Source organism: Rhipicephalus microplus, unplaced genomic scaffold, assembly GCF_043290135.1.
Source record: "Rhipicephalus microplus isolate Deutch F79 unplaced genomic scaffold, USDA_Rmic scaffold_329, whole genome shotgun sequence".
NCBI classification, from domain to species: Eukaryota; Metazoa; Arthropoda; class Arachnida; order Ixodida; family Ixodidae; genus Rhipicephalus; species Rhipicephalus microplus.
The window spans coordinates 127,501-140,604 of NW_027464897.1; the positions used below are offsets into that span (position 1 = coordinate 127,501).

The window sequence follows — 13,104 nt, forward strand, 5'->3', positions numbered from 1 at the left end:
AACGTTTCTGGCACTCGGCCAAACAGTGGCCAAGAAGGGCGCTTTTCAGCGCACGCTTGGACTCCAAAACTCTGCCGCGCCTTTTTCGGCTGCCGCAAATCGAGCAAACGGTGTGTTTCGGACGGCGTTTCGCTTCCGCTACTTGCGAGTGCTTTCGTGGTCCACCCCTCTATAAATACTCGGGAGGCGTCGAAGCCGGTTCTCCAAGCCGGACCCGTAGGTATCGTTGTGTGCTCGCTCTCATTGGCCCGCCTAACCAGAAAATGCCTGCGGTACACCCATTTGGATAAGAGTGCACGCAGATGCGGGCCTCGACGGCTACACATTTCCTCGGGCGGCCGCCTCCCGGCCTCCGTGGAGCGCGGGATGCACGGTCCCATCGACAAGCCTCTCCCGTTTTTACCGTGGCGTCGCGGTTCACCACGGCGGGCGGGTCGGTCTCCTCCGCATAAAAAGGGGGACCCCCGCTTTTTGTTCCACGAAATCGCACAAGCTTTTTTCGCATCCACGGTTTGCCACCGCACACCAAAATGCCGATCCGGCTGCCTACTTTAGCCAACAGGTGGAGCCAGGCGCGCCGTACTTGCGCGGCACTTCCCACGTCCACCGAAGTCGGTGCCAAGGACCACTTTCGGCGCCGGAGCCGCGTACGAGCCTACTCGAGGCGGAAGAACGAAGCCAGCAAGGGCCTGGCCGCAAGTGCGTTCAATTGTCGGGACGTCCAAGTCCCTCGTTCTTCCGTGCTTCCTCTTTCGGCAAGTCGTTGCGGCACCTTCCCAAAGCGCGCAGACCCGCTAATCGCGACGAGCGCGACGTGGCCGTGCCGCCTTTCCCTCGGCAGCAAGCAAAACGCCTGGCAACGTCGACGCTCCCCTAACCGCGATCTCGCACCGTGTTTCGTGTGGCGAATTCAAAAGCCGGCCGGCGCTGCTGCAACCATTACGGTCGGTACGCATACGCCGCGGAGGGCGGGACGGTCATCGGAGCGTGCGGTTCCTCCATCGAGTACTGCGCACCTCGGCCGTCGCATCGCCGTGCCATGACCGGCCGCGCGTCAACGCGAACCGGTGCCAGCGAGATCCCTCGCCTGCAAGAACCGACCGGCAGCCTCCGTCACCCGAGGACGCGGAGGCGCTTGCCGCGGACGGCGGGACGGTATGCACTGGTGCACAGCGGACCCGTCACATCGCCAGTTCCTTGACCGACCGCCGACGCTTGTGCCGTTCCTCTCGTACTTGGCAGTCGCCGCGCGATTGTCGGGTCTCGTTCTTGCACGCTCGAACGGTCGGGAGGGCACTCGGCTGGCGTTTCGGGAACGCGCAGCCTCGCCTTCTACCGACGTAACCACGACTCGCCGTTCGCGCTCCGCCGCTCCTGTTTACAGTACTAGGCGGTCCCGCAGCGGTCGGGTCGCGCATTTCGAGCGCTTCGAGCCACGGTGCAGTGGCGGGTCGAAAGCCGACCTATGAGTGCGTTGCGCCGTTTGTACCCGCGTCCGCCACCTGGCCGACCGTCCAAGGTCGCGGTGTTGGCGTCCGCTGGGCGCAACAATTTGTCACGGGGTGCCGCTCCACATTCAGGCAGCCCCGTGGGGAAAAGCCGACCCCGCGTCCAAACGGGGTCAGCGGCAGAAAGTGTCGGGCGCAGACGCAGCTGAGGCGCTCACCCTTCACAATCCGTTAATGATCCTTCCGCAGGTTCACCTACGGAAACCTTGTTACGACTTTTACTTCCTCTAAATGATCAAGTTTGGTCATCTTTCCAACAGACCGGCGCAACCGAAAGGCCGCGCCGGACATCGGTCCGAAGACCTCACTAAATCATTCAATCGGTAGTAGCGACGGGCGGTGTGTACAAAGGGCAGGGACGTAATCAACGCGAGCTTATGACTCGCGCTTACTGGGAATTCCTCGTTCAAGGGGAACAATTGCAAGCCCCTATCCCAATCACGAAAGAAGTTCCACGGGTTACCCAGTCTTTTCAGACAGGGATAAAGACACGCTGCTTCCTTCAGTGTAGCGCGCGTGCGGCCCCGGACATCTAAGGGCATCACAGACCTGTTATTGCTCTGTTTCGTGCGGCTAGGAGCCGCTTGTCCCTCTAAGAAGGTTGTAAGGTGCTGGGAACCCCGCACCTATTTAATAGGCTAGAGTCTCGTTCGTTATCGGAATTAACCAGACAAATCGCTCCACCAACTAAGAACGGCCATGCACCACCATCCACCGAATCAAGAAAGAGCTCTCAATCTGTCAATCCTCCCAGTGTCCGGGCCGGGTAAGTTTTCCCGTGTTGAGTCAAATTAAGCCGCAGGCTCCACTCCTGGTGGTGCCCTTCCGTCAATTCCTTTAAGTTTCAGCTTTGCAACCATACTTCCCCCGGAACCCAAATACTTTGGTTTCCCGGAAGCTGCCCGCCGAGTCATTTGAGTAACTCAGGCGGATCGCTGGTTGGCATCGTTTATGGTCAGAACTAGGGCGGTATCTGATCGCCTTCGAACCTCTGACTTTCGTTCTTGATCAATGAAAACATTCTTGGCAAATGCTTTCGCAGTAGTTCGTCTTGCGACGGTCCAAGAATTTCACCTCTAGCGCCGCAATACGAATGCCCCCGTCCGTCCCTCTTAATCATTACCTCGTATTCCAAAAACCAACAGAACAGAAACGAGGTCTTGTTCTATTATTCCATGCAAGTTTATTCAGGCGACTCGCCTGCGTTGAGCACTCTAATTTTTTCAAAGTAAAAGCACCGGCCATCTCGAGGCACACAATGAAGTGCACCAAGAAAGAACCGGCATGATGTTCAGTCCGAGCCGTCGCATCGGGTAGATGCACTACTCGTCTGGAACTGAGATCCAACTACGAGCTTTTTAACCGCAGCAGCTTTAGTATACGCTATTGGAGCTGGAATTACCGCGGCTGCTGGCACCAGACTTGCCCTCCAATTGATCCTCGTTAAAGGATTTAGAGTGTACTCATTTCAATTACGGGGCCTCAAAAGAGTCCCGTATTGTTATTTTTCGTCACTACCTCCCCGTGCCGGGAGTGGGTAATTTGCGCGCCTGCTGCCTTCCTTGGATGTGGTAGCCGTTTCTCAGGCTCCCTCTCCGGAATCGAACCCTGATTCTCCGTTACCCGTAACAACCATGGTAAGCAAGTAACCTACCATCGAAAGTTGATAAGGCAGACACTTGAAAGAAACGTCGCCGGCTCGTGGCCATGCGATCAGCACAAAGTTATCCAGAGTCACCACACAATACGGGCCGAAACCCGATCGATCTTGGTCTAATAAAAGCACCCGTTACCCAAAGGGCTCCAGGCTCACTGCATGTATTAGCTCTAGAATTGCCACAGTTATCCAAGTAGGAAGAAACGATCTAAGGAACCATAACTGATTTAATGAGCCATTCGCGGTTTCGCCTTATTTCGGCATGTACTTAGACATGCATGGCTTAATCTTTGAGACAAGCATATGATTACTGGCAGGATCAACCAGGTAATCGTTCGACTGCGCGTCCGTCCTCGCCCTCGGCGGGCCGGACGCAGTCTGTGTGCGGCGGAGGCCACCTTCAGGCGCCCCAACACGCTTATTTTGCACTCCGAGATGACGGCGTTCGAGCTCGCTACGGCACAACCTTCCCGAAAGACGAGTGGGAGCCGTGCGGCAAGAAGCACGTTCATGCTCGCTCTTTTTCGTTGCATCGACTCGGTCGCGCCGTGCGGGTTGCCCAAGCCCGCTGCACTGTCGGTGGACCGGCCGGAACTAGCAACGGAGCCGAGACTGCAAAGCCGCCAGACGACGGGTCACGCCCGCGTCTTCGGCGCTTTCGCATCTGAATCGCCCGAGGACGACACGGAACACACCTCGATATCGTGGTAAAACGGCACCGTCCGACAACCAGCCCCTAACGCATCAAGCGGATGAGGCTGCAGACGACTGCCGTGGATTCCCCTGGAGCAGACCCGAGGACACGCTTGACGAGGCCGAAGCCCGCCGCATATCAGACACCCGGTCGCTTTCGCGTACGCCGCTCACGAGAACCCCCACATAATAGCAGCGATAAGTACCCAGACCTCCTTGGGCCCTAATACGAGCGTACTCGAGAAAATTTCACCGCGGGTGTGCCCCGAAACGTGTGGCATGTTGAGCGTGCCACAAGTCTACGTCGCTCTCAAACCCGCCGAGGTCGTAGAATTTGCGACCCTACTCACGAAATTCCCACCGAGGATACGGCCGCAAACGTACCGCACCTTGGGTAGGCCACGAGTTTGTGCAACACTACGCTGACGGCACAGCACCGAGGTCGTGCGCGCACGCACGGGAAAATTCCGCCGCGGTTTCTGCCGAAAACGTGAGGCACCACGACTCTCCGCAAGTTCGCGTCGACTGCGAAAGACCGAAGTCGTGAACGACGTGTCCGCTACTCGCCGCCGACACGCTGGACACCAAACGTACAACGACTCGACGGCGTCGTAGAGGCCCACGACGCGGTTTTCCTTAACGACGTCTCGGCGTGGCACCGACAGGTTAGAACGGCCGACCAACGTTCCCTGTCCGCCGTTCGGCTCAGTCGAAGGGCTCGGCGACTTCGGCAACGCTGCGAAGCCGCACGGTGACGCACGCCATGTCCCCATTTTTTTTTTTCTTTCTGCGTCTGCCGGGGTGCCCCTATAATAGCAGCGATAAGCACCCAGACCGCCGTGGGTCGCTCGCCCCGGCTGACGTGGTTTTTCGTACTCCTGCGGCGGTCGCCGTCAAGCACGTCCAAATACGCTACTTTCGTGGGCGCATTCACGCTCTTTCGCTTCGCCGGAGTGCCAGCACTCACTCTGCCAAAAACGGCGAACATCCGAGCGGCGGTTCCCACTTTTGCGTCGGCGTCGCAAACCCCGCCCCGGCAGACGAGGTTTGCCGTACTCGTGCGACGGTGGCCGGCGGGCACGTCGAAAGACGCCGATATCGTGCGCGAATTGGCGCACCTTGGCTTCACCGGAGTGCCGCCACTGACTCCTCCAAAAACGGCGAAGATCCGAGCGGCGCTTCCCACTTTCGCATCGGCGTCCCGAACTCCGCCCCGGCTGACGCGGTTTACCGTACTCGTGCGACGGTCGCCGGCGAGCACGTGGAAAGACGCCGATATCGTGCCCGAATCGGCTCCGTTCGGCTTCGCCGGAGTGCCAGCACTGGCTCGGCGAAAGACGACGAACATCCGAGCGACGGTTCTCACTATTGCGTACGCGTCGCAAACCCCGCCCCGGCAGACGCACTTTGCCGTACTCGTGCGACGGTCGCCGGCGAGCACGTAGAAAGACGCCGATATCGTGCCGGAATCGGCCCCGTTTGGCTTCGCCGGAGTGCCAGCACTCACTCGGCCACAAACGGCGAACATCCGAGCGGCGGTTCCCACTTAGCCGTCGGCGTCCCGAACTCCGCCCCGGCAGACGCGGTTGCCGAGCTCGTGCGACTAGCGACCGCGAAGCCGTCTCGCGACGCCGCTTTCGTGCGCGGCTCCCACTGCGACCTGGGTCACCCGAGGTCGACGAGCAAAAAAGAATGTCGAAAAAAATTTTTTTTTTTTTTGCGTCTGCCGGGGTGCCCCTATAATAGCAGCGATAAGCACCCAGACCGCCATGGGTCGCTCGCCCCGGCTGACGTGGTTTTTCGTTTTCCTGCGGTGGTCGTCGTCAAGCACGTCCAAACACGCCACTTTCGTGGGCGCATTCGCGCTCTTTCGCTTCGCCGGAGTGCCAGCACTCACTCTGCCAAAAACGGCGAACATCCGAGCGGCGGTTCCCACTTTTGCGTCGGCGTCGCAAACCCCGCCCCGGCAGACGAGGTTTGCCGTACTCGTGCGACGGTGGCCGGCGGGCACGTCGAAAGACGCCGATATCGTGCGCGAATTGGCGCACCTTGGCTTCACCGGAGTGCCGCCACTGACTCCTCCAAAAACGGCGAAGATCCGAGCGGCGCTTCCCACTTTCGCATCGGCGTCCCGAACTCCGCCCCGGCTGACGCGGTTTACCGTACTCGTGCGACGGTCGCCGGCGAGCACGTGGAAAGACGCCGATATCGTGCCCGAATCGGCTCCGTTCGGCTTCGCCGGATTGCCAGCACTGGCTCGGCGAAAGACGACGAACATCCGAGCGACGGTTCTCACTATTGCGTACGCGTCGCAAACCCCGCCCCGGCAGACGCACTTTGCCGTACTCGTGCGACGGTCGCCGGCGAGCACGTAGAAAGACGCCGATATCGTGCCGGAATCGGCCCCGTTTGGCTTCGCCGGAGTGCCAGCACTCACTCGGCCACAAACGGCGAACATCCGAGCGGCGGTTCCCACTTAGCCGTCGGCGTCCCGAACTCCGCCCCGGCAGACGCGGTTGCCGAGCTCGTGCGACTAGCGACCGCGAAGCCGTCTCGCGACGCCGCTTTCGTGCGCGGCTCCCACTGCGACCTGGGTCACCCGAGGTCGACGAGCAAAAAAGAATGTCGAAAAAAATTTTTTTTTTTTTTTGCGTCTGCCGGGGTGCCCCTATAATAGCAGCGATAAGCACCCAGACCGCCATGGGTCGCTCGCCCCGGCTGACGTGGTTTTTCGTTTTCCTGCGGTGGTCGTCGTCAAGCACGTCCAAACACGCCACTTTCGTGGGCGCATTCGCGCTCTTTCGCTTCGCCGGAGTGCCAGCACTCACTCTGCCAAAAACGGCGAACATCCTAGTGGCGGTTCCCACTTTTGCGTCGGCGTCGCCAACCCCGCCCCGGCATACGCGGTTTGCCGTACTCGTGCGGCGGTGGCCGGCGGGCACGTCGAAAGACACCGATATCGTGCGCGAGTCGATGCTTCTTGGTCTCGCAGGAGGGCCGCCACTCACTCCTGCAAAAACGGCGAAGATCCGAGCGGCGCTTCCCACTTTTTCGTCGGCGTCGCAAACCTCGCCCCGGCAGACGCGCTTTGCCGTACTCGTGCGACGGTCGCCGGCGAGCACGTCGAAATACGCCGATATCGTGCCCGAATCGGCCCCGTTTCGCTTCGCCGGAGTGCCAGCACTCGCTCGGCCAAAGACGACGAACATCCGAGCGACGGTTCCCACTATTGCGTACGCGTCGCGAACCCCGCCCCGGCAGACGCGGTTTGCCGTACTCGTGCGGCGGTGGCCGGCGGGCACGTCGAAAGACGCCGATATCGTGCACGAATTGGCGCTCCTTGGCTTCACCGGAGTGCCAGCACTCACTCGGCCAAAAACGGCGAACATCCGAGCAGCGGTACCCACTTAGCCGTCGGCATCCCGAACTCCGCGCCGGCTGACGCGGTTGCCGAGCTCGTGCGACTAGCGACCGCGAACGCGTCTCGCGACGCCGCTTTCGTGCGCGGCTCCCATTGCGACCTGGGTTACCCGAGCTCGACCAGCAAAAAAGAAGGTCGAAAATTTTTTTTTTTTTTTCTGCGTCTGCCGGGGTGCCCCTATAATAGCAGCGATAAGCACCCAGACCGCCGTGTGTCGCTCGCCCCGGCTGACGTGGTTTTTCGTACTCCTGCAGCGGTCGCCGTCACGCACGTCCAAATACGCCACTTTCGTGGGCGCATTCGCGCTCTTTCGCGTCGCCGGAGTGCCAGCACTCACTCTGCCAAAAACGGCCAACATCCGAGCGGCGGTTCCCACTTTTGCGTCGGCGTCGTAAACCCCGCCCCGGCAGACGCGGTTTGCCCTACTCGTGCGACGGTCGCCGGCGAGCGCGTCGAAAGACGCCGATATCGTGCGCTAATTGGCGCTCCCTGGCTTCTCCGGAGTGCCGCCACTCACTCCTCCAAAAACGGCGAAGATCCGAGCGGCGTTCTCCACTTTCGCATCGGCGTCCCGAACTCCGCCCGGGCTGACGCGGTTTACCGTACTCGTGCGACGGTCGCCGGCGGGCACGTCGAAAGACGCCGATATCGTGCCGTAATCGGCCCCGTTTGGCTTCGCCCGTGTGCCAGCACTCACTCGGCCAAAAACGGCGAACATCCGAGCAGCGTTTCCCACTTTCGCATCGGCGTCCCGAAGCCCGCCCCGGCAGACGCGGTTTGCCCTACTCGAGCGACGGTCGCCGGCGATCACGTCGAAAGGCGCCGAATTCGTGCACGAATCGATGCTTCTTGGTCTCGCAGGAGGGCCGCCACTCACTCCTGCAAAAACGGCGAAGATCCGAGTTGCGCTTCCCACTTTTTCGTCGGCGTCCCGAACTACGCCCCGGCTGACGCGGTTTACCGTACTCGTGCGACGGTCGCCGGCGGGCACTTCAAAATACGCCGATTTCGTGGGCGCATTCACGCTGTTTCGCTTCCCCGGAGTGCCAACACTCACTCTGCCGAAAGCGGCGATCATCCGAGCGGCGGTTCCCACTTTTGCGTCGGCTTCGCAAACGGCGCCCCGGCAGACGCGCTCGTGCGACGTACTCGTGCGACGGTCGCCGGCGAGCACGTCGAAAGACGCCGATATCGTGCTCGAATCGACCCCGTTTCGCTTCGCCGGAGTGCTGCCAGTCACGGCGCAGAAAACGGCGAACAAGTGTTTTTTTTTTTTTTTTTCCTAGAATTTGTGTTATAGAAGGCACATTTGATATCGGACGATAATTTTCAACTTTATCACGCGCACCGATTTTCGTGTAGAGGTTTGCAAGTTTATGGGAATTTCTCCACTTGGAATAATGCGATTTAGTAGTACTACGAGAACTTCATGGATGTACTCAAGGGTACGGGGCAAGTCAGTTACGTCAACACCTGCAGATTTTTTACACTTCAAACTGAAAATTGTTGGTTGTGAGTCCTCGTGTGATATTAAAGGCCGATTCGCTAACACATAGAACAAAGAAAGAAAGGAAGAAAAAACGCCCGCGCTCGCTCAAGAAACCTGGGTTCGCAACAAGTGGCAACAACAAGCAACCGAGCGAGTGCGCCAAAACCCGTGGCGGCCGAACAAACGCGAAGTCCCAACCGCGTCAGCCGGGGCGGCACGGGACAGGAAAAATCACTTCAGCCGGGGCGGCGGGGCACCGAATAAACCTCGTCACCTCGTCGCAGGATAAAAGAGGAAACAAAAAGTCTAAACAGCGTCTGCTGGAGCGAATGCGTAATAAAACAACAACAACAACAAAAAAAAAAAACACCCGCGCTCAAGAAGTCTGCAATCACCACAAAAGGCGACTGTGACCGAGCAGCGTCAGCCGGGGCCGTGCGGAAACGGAAAAACCGCGACTACCGGGGCGTCGAGGCACCGAAAAATCCACTTCAGCCGCGGCGAAAAAAAAAAAACAAAAAGAAAGACGGAGGGGGGGGGGGGAACCACGTCTGCCGGGGCGAAGGAAAAAAAAAAAACGCGTCTGCCGGGGCGAGCCCGGGTGCGGCACCACCGGGAAAACTGTGGCAAACAGACATGGCGATCGAGTGAGTGGGCCGCCAGCCAGGCTCAGCCAAAAAGTGCAAAGTCCGAACTGCGTCAGCCGGGGCGGCAAAAACCACGTCAGCCGGGGCGGCGCAAAAAACCGCGTCTGCCGGGGCGGCACGAAACCGCGTCAGCCGGGGCGGCGCGAAAACTGCGTCAGCCGGGGCGAAAGAAAAAAAAAAAAAAAACGCGTCTGCCGGGGCGAGCCCGGGTGCGGCACCACCGGGAAAACTGTGGCAAACAGACATGGCGATCGAGTGAGTGGGCCGCCAGCCAGGCACAGCCGAAAAGTGCAAAGTCCGAACCGTGTCAGCCGGGGCGGCAAAAAACCGCGTCAGCCGGGGCGGCGCAAAAAACCGCGTCTGCCGGGGCGGCACGAAACCGCGTCTGCCGGGGCGGCGCGAAAACTGCGTCAGCCGGGGCGAGCCCGGGTGCGGCACCACCGGGAAAACTGTGGCAAACAGACATGGCGATCGAGTGAGTGGGCCGCCAGCCAGGCTCAGCCAAAAAGTGCCAAGTCCGAACTGCGTCAGCCGGGGCGGCAAAAAACCGCGTCAGCCGGGGCGGCGCAAAAAACCGCGTCTGCCGGGGCGGCGCGAAAACCGCGTCTGCCGGGGCGGCGCGAAAACTGCGTCAGCCGGGGCGAAAGAAAAAAAAAAAACGCGTCTGCCGGGGCGAGCCCGGGTGCGGCACCACCGGGAAAACTGTGGCAAACAGACATGGCGATCGAGTGAGTGGGCCGCCAGCAAGGCTCAGCCAAAAAGTGCTAAGTCCGAACTGCGTCAGCTGGGGCGGCAAAAAACCGCGTCTGCCGGGGCGGCACGAAACCGCGTCAGCCGGGGCGGCGCGAAAACCGCGTCTGCCGGGGCGGCACGAAACCGCGTCAGCCGGGGCGGCGCGAAAACTGCGTCAGCCGGGGCGAGCCCGGGTGCGGCACCACCGGGAAAACTGTGGCAAACAGACATGGCGATCGAGTGAGTGGGCCGCCAGCCAGGCACAGCCGAAAAGTGCTAAGTCCGAACTGCGTCAGCCGGGGCGGCAAAAACCGCGTCAGCCGGGGCGGCGCGAAAACCGCGTCTGCCGGGGCGGCACGAAACCGCGTCAGCCGGGGCGGCGCGAAAACTGCGTCAGCCGGGGCGAGCCCGGGTGCGGCACCACCGGGAAAACTGTGGCTAACAGACATGGCGATCGAGTGAGTGGGCCACCAGCCAGGCTCAGCCAAAAAGTGCTAAGTCCGAACTGCGTCAGCCGGGGCGGCAAAAACCGCGTCAGCCGGGGCGGCGCAAAAAACCGCGTCTGCCGGGGCGGCACGAAACCGCGTCAGCCGGGGCGGCGCGAAAACTGCGTCAGCCGGGGCGAAAGAAAAAAAAAAAACGCGTCTGCCGGGGCGAGCCCGGGTGCGGCACCACCGGGAAAACTGTGGCAAACAGACATGGCGATCGAGTGAGTGGGCCGCCAGCCAGGCACAGCCGAAAAGTGCCAAGTCCGAACTGCGTCAGCCGGGGCGGCAAAAAACCGCGTCAGCCGGGGCGGCGCAAAAAACCGCGTCTGCCGGGGCGGCACGAAACCGCGTCAGCCGGGGCGGCGCGAAAACTGCGTCAGCCGGGGCGAGCCCGGGTGCGGCACCACCGGGAAAACTGTGGCAAACAGACATGGCGATCGAGTGAGTGGGCCGCCAGCCAGGCTCAGCCAAAAAGTGCCAAGTCCGAACTGCGTCAGCCGGGGCGGCGCAAAAAACCGCGTCTGCCGGGGCGGCGCGAAAACCGCGTCTGCCGGGGCGGCGCGAAAACTGCGTCAGCCGGGGCGAAAGAAAAAAAAAACGCGTCTGCCGGGGCGGCAAAAAACCGCGTCTGCCGGGGCGGCACGAAACCGCGTCAGCCGGGGCGGCGCGAAAACCGCGTCTGCCGGGGCGGCACGAAACCGCGTCAGCCGGGGCGAGCCCGGGTGCGGCACCACCGGGAAAACTGTGGCAAACAGACATGGCGATCGAGTGAGTGGGCCGCCAGCCAGGCACAGCCGAAAAGTGCTAAGTCCGAACTGCGTCAGCCGGGGCGGCAAAAACCGCGTCAGCCGGGGCGGCGCAAAAACCGCGTCTGCCGGGGCGAATGCAAAAAAAACAAAGAAAAAAGCCCGCGCTTAATCAAAAGAAAACAAAGAAAAAAGCTTGCGCTTAATCAAAAGAAAACAAACAAAAAAAGTTCGCGCTTAAGCCTGGCGGTGGAACCACCGGGGCAAACAGACCTGGCGATCGAGTGAGTGGGCCGCCAGCCGGGGTGAGCCAAAAAGTGCAAAGTCGGAACCGCGTCAGCCGGGGCGGCGCGAAAACCGCGTCAGCCGGGGCGGCGCAAAAACTGCGTCAGCCGGGGCGGCACGGAAAAACGAAAACCGCGTCAGCCGGGGCGGCACGGAAAAACGAAAACCACGTCAGCCGGGGCGACATCAAAATGAGGAAAAAAAAAAAAAACTGCCTTAGGACACCTGCGTACACTTTCATGCGTTTGGGCATATCTCTTCTCTGTAACACGCGCGCCCCTCGTTACGCGCGGCACTCTGTTTTCTCCGACACCCATATTTCGGCGGCATGTGGCACGCGCGCCCGTCCCTACGCACGGCACACCGCAGTGCTTTCTCGATATTTTTCTTTTCCTCCAACACCGTCATCTATAGGCTTTTAGTGACCTGTTGCTCGTGGCAAAAGTTCGCTAGCTCTGACACCTCTTGCATGCGCACCGTTTTTGCGCACGGTGCTATGCCGCAAAGCACGGCAGTCGCATGCGTTTCTCTCAGGCACCTCTTTTTTGACACAACGCTGTGGTGCTTAGAAACACACCCGCCGCTTTTGCGCACAGAACTCCACCGTACAGCACGGTAGTCACGTTTGTTCCACACGAACAGCAGTGTGCATCGTGCTACGACACTTTGAAAGCTTTTTCTTCCGAGTCTCGACCGCGCTGTTCCTTTCGTACTTGGCGCGGTTTTGGGACCAGCTTTGTTTTAAACCCCTACTGCGCGCCGTTCCTTTCGTACTTGGCGCGGTTCAGGGTTTGTTTCGAGCCCTTAGCCGCGCTGTTCCCTCCGTACTTGGCGCGGTTTAGGGTCGAGCTTTGTCTCGAGCCCTCTCCGCGCCGTTCCTTCCGTACTTGGCGCGGTTTAGGGTTTGTTTCGAGCCCTTAGCCGCGCTGTTCCCTCCGTACTTGGCGCGGTTTAGGGTTTGTTTCGAGCCCTTAGCCGCGCTGTTCCCTCCGTACTTGGCGCGGTTTAGGGTCGAGCTTTGTCTCGAGCCCTCTCCGCGCCGTTCCTTCCGTACTTGGCGCGGTTTAGGGCCGAGCTTTGTCTCGAGCCCCTACCGCGCGGTTCCTTTCGTACTTTGCGCGGTTTAGGGTCGAGCCTTGTTTTGAGTACTGACCGCGCAGTTAGCGCGGTTCAGAATCGAACCTTGTTTCGAGCTCTTACCGTGCAGTTCCTTTCGTACTTGGCACGGTTTAGGGTCGAGCCTTGTTTCGAGTCCCGACCGCGCGGTTGCTTTCGTACTTGGCGCGGTTCAGGATCGAGCTTTGCTTCGAGCCCCTTAGTTGCGCTGTTCCTTTCGTACTTGGCGCGGTTCAAGGTAGAGCTCTATTTCGAACCCTTAGCCGCGCTGTTCCTTCCGTACTTGGCGCGGTTTAGGGTCGAGCTTCGTGTCGAGCCCTCT

The 13,104-nt window shown here is 60.3% G+C and overlaps 1 non-coding gene across 1 annotated transcript; it reads right to left on the bottom strand.

Moving 5' to 3' along the window:
• Positions 1-1,680: 1,680 nt before the first annotated feature.
• On the bottom strand, positions 1,681-3,495 carry LOC142793773 (small subunit ribosomal RNA). Its single transcript, XR_012891811.1, has one exon. It is a non-coding gene; the product is annotated as a small subunit ribosomal RNA (ribosomal RNA).
• Between the last annotated feature and the right edge of the window lie 9,609 nt (positions 3,496-13,104).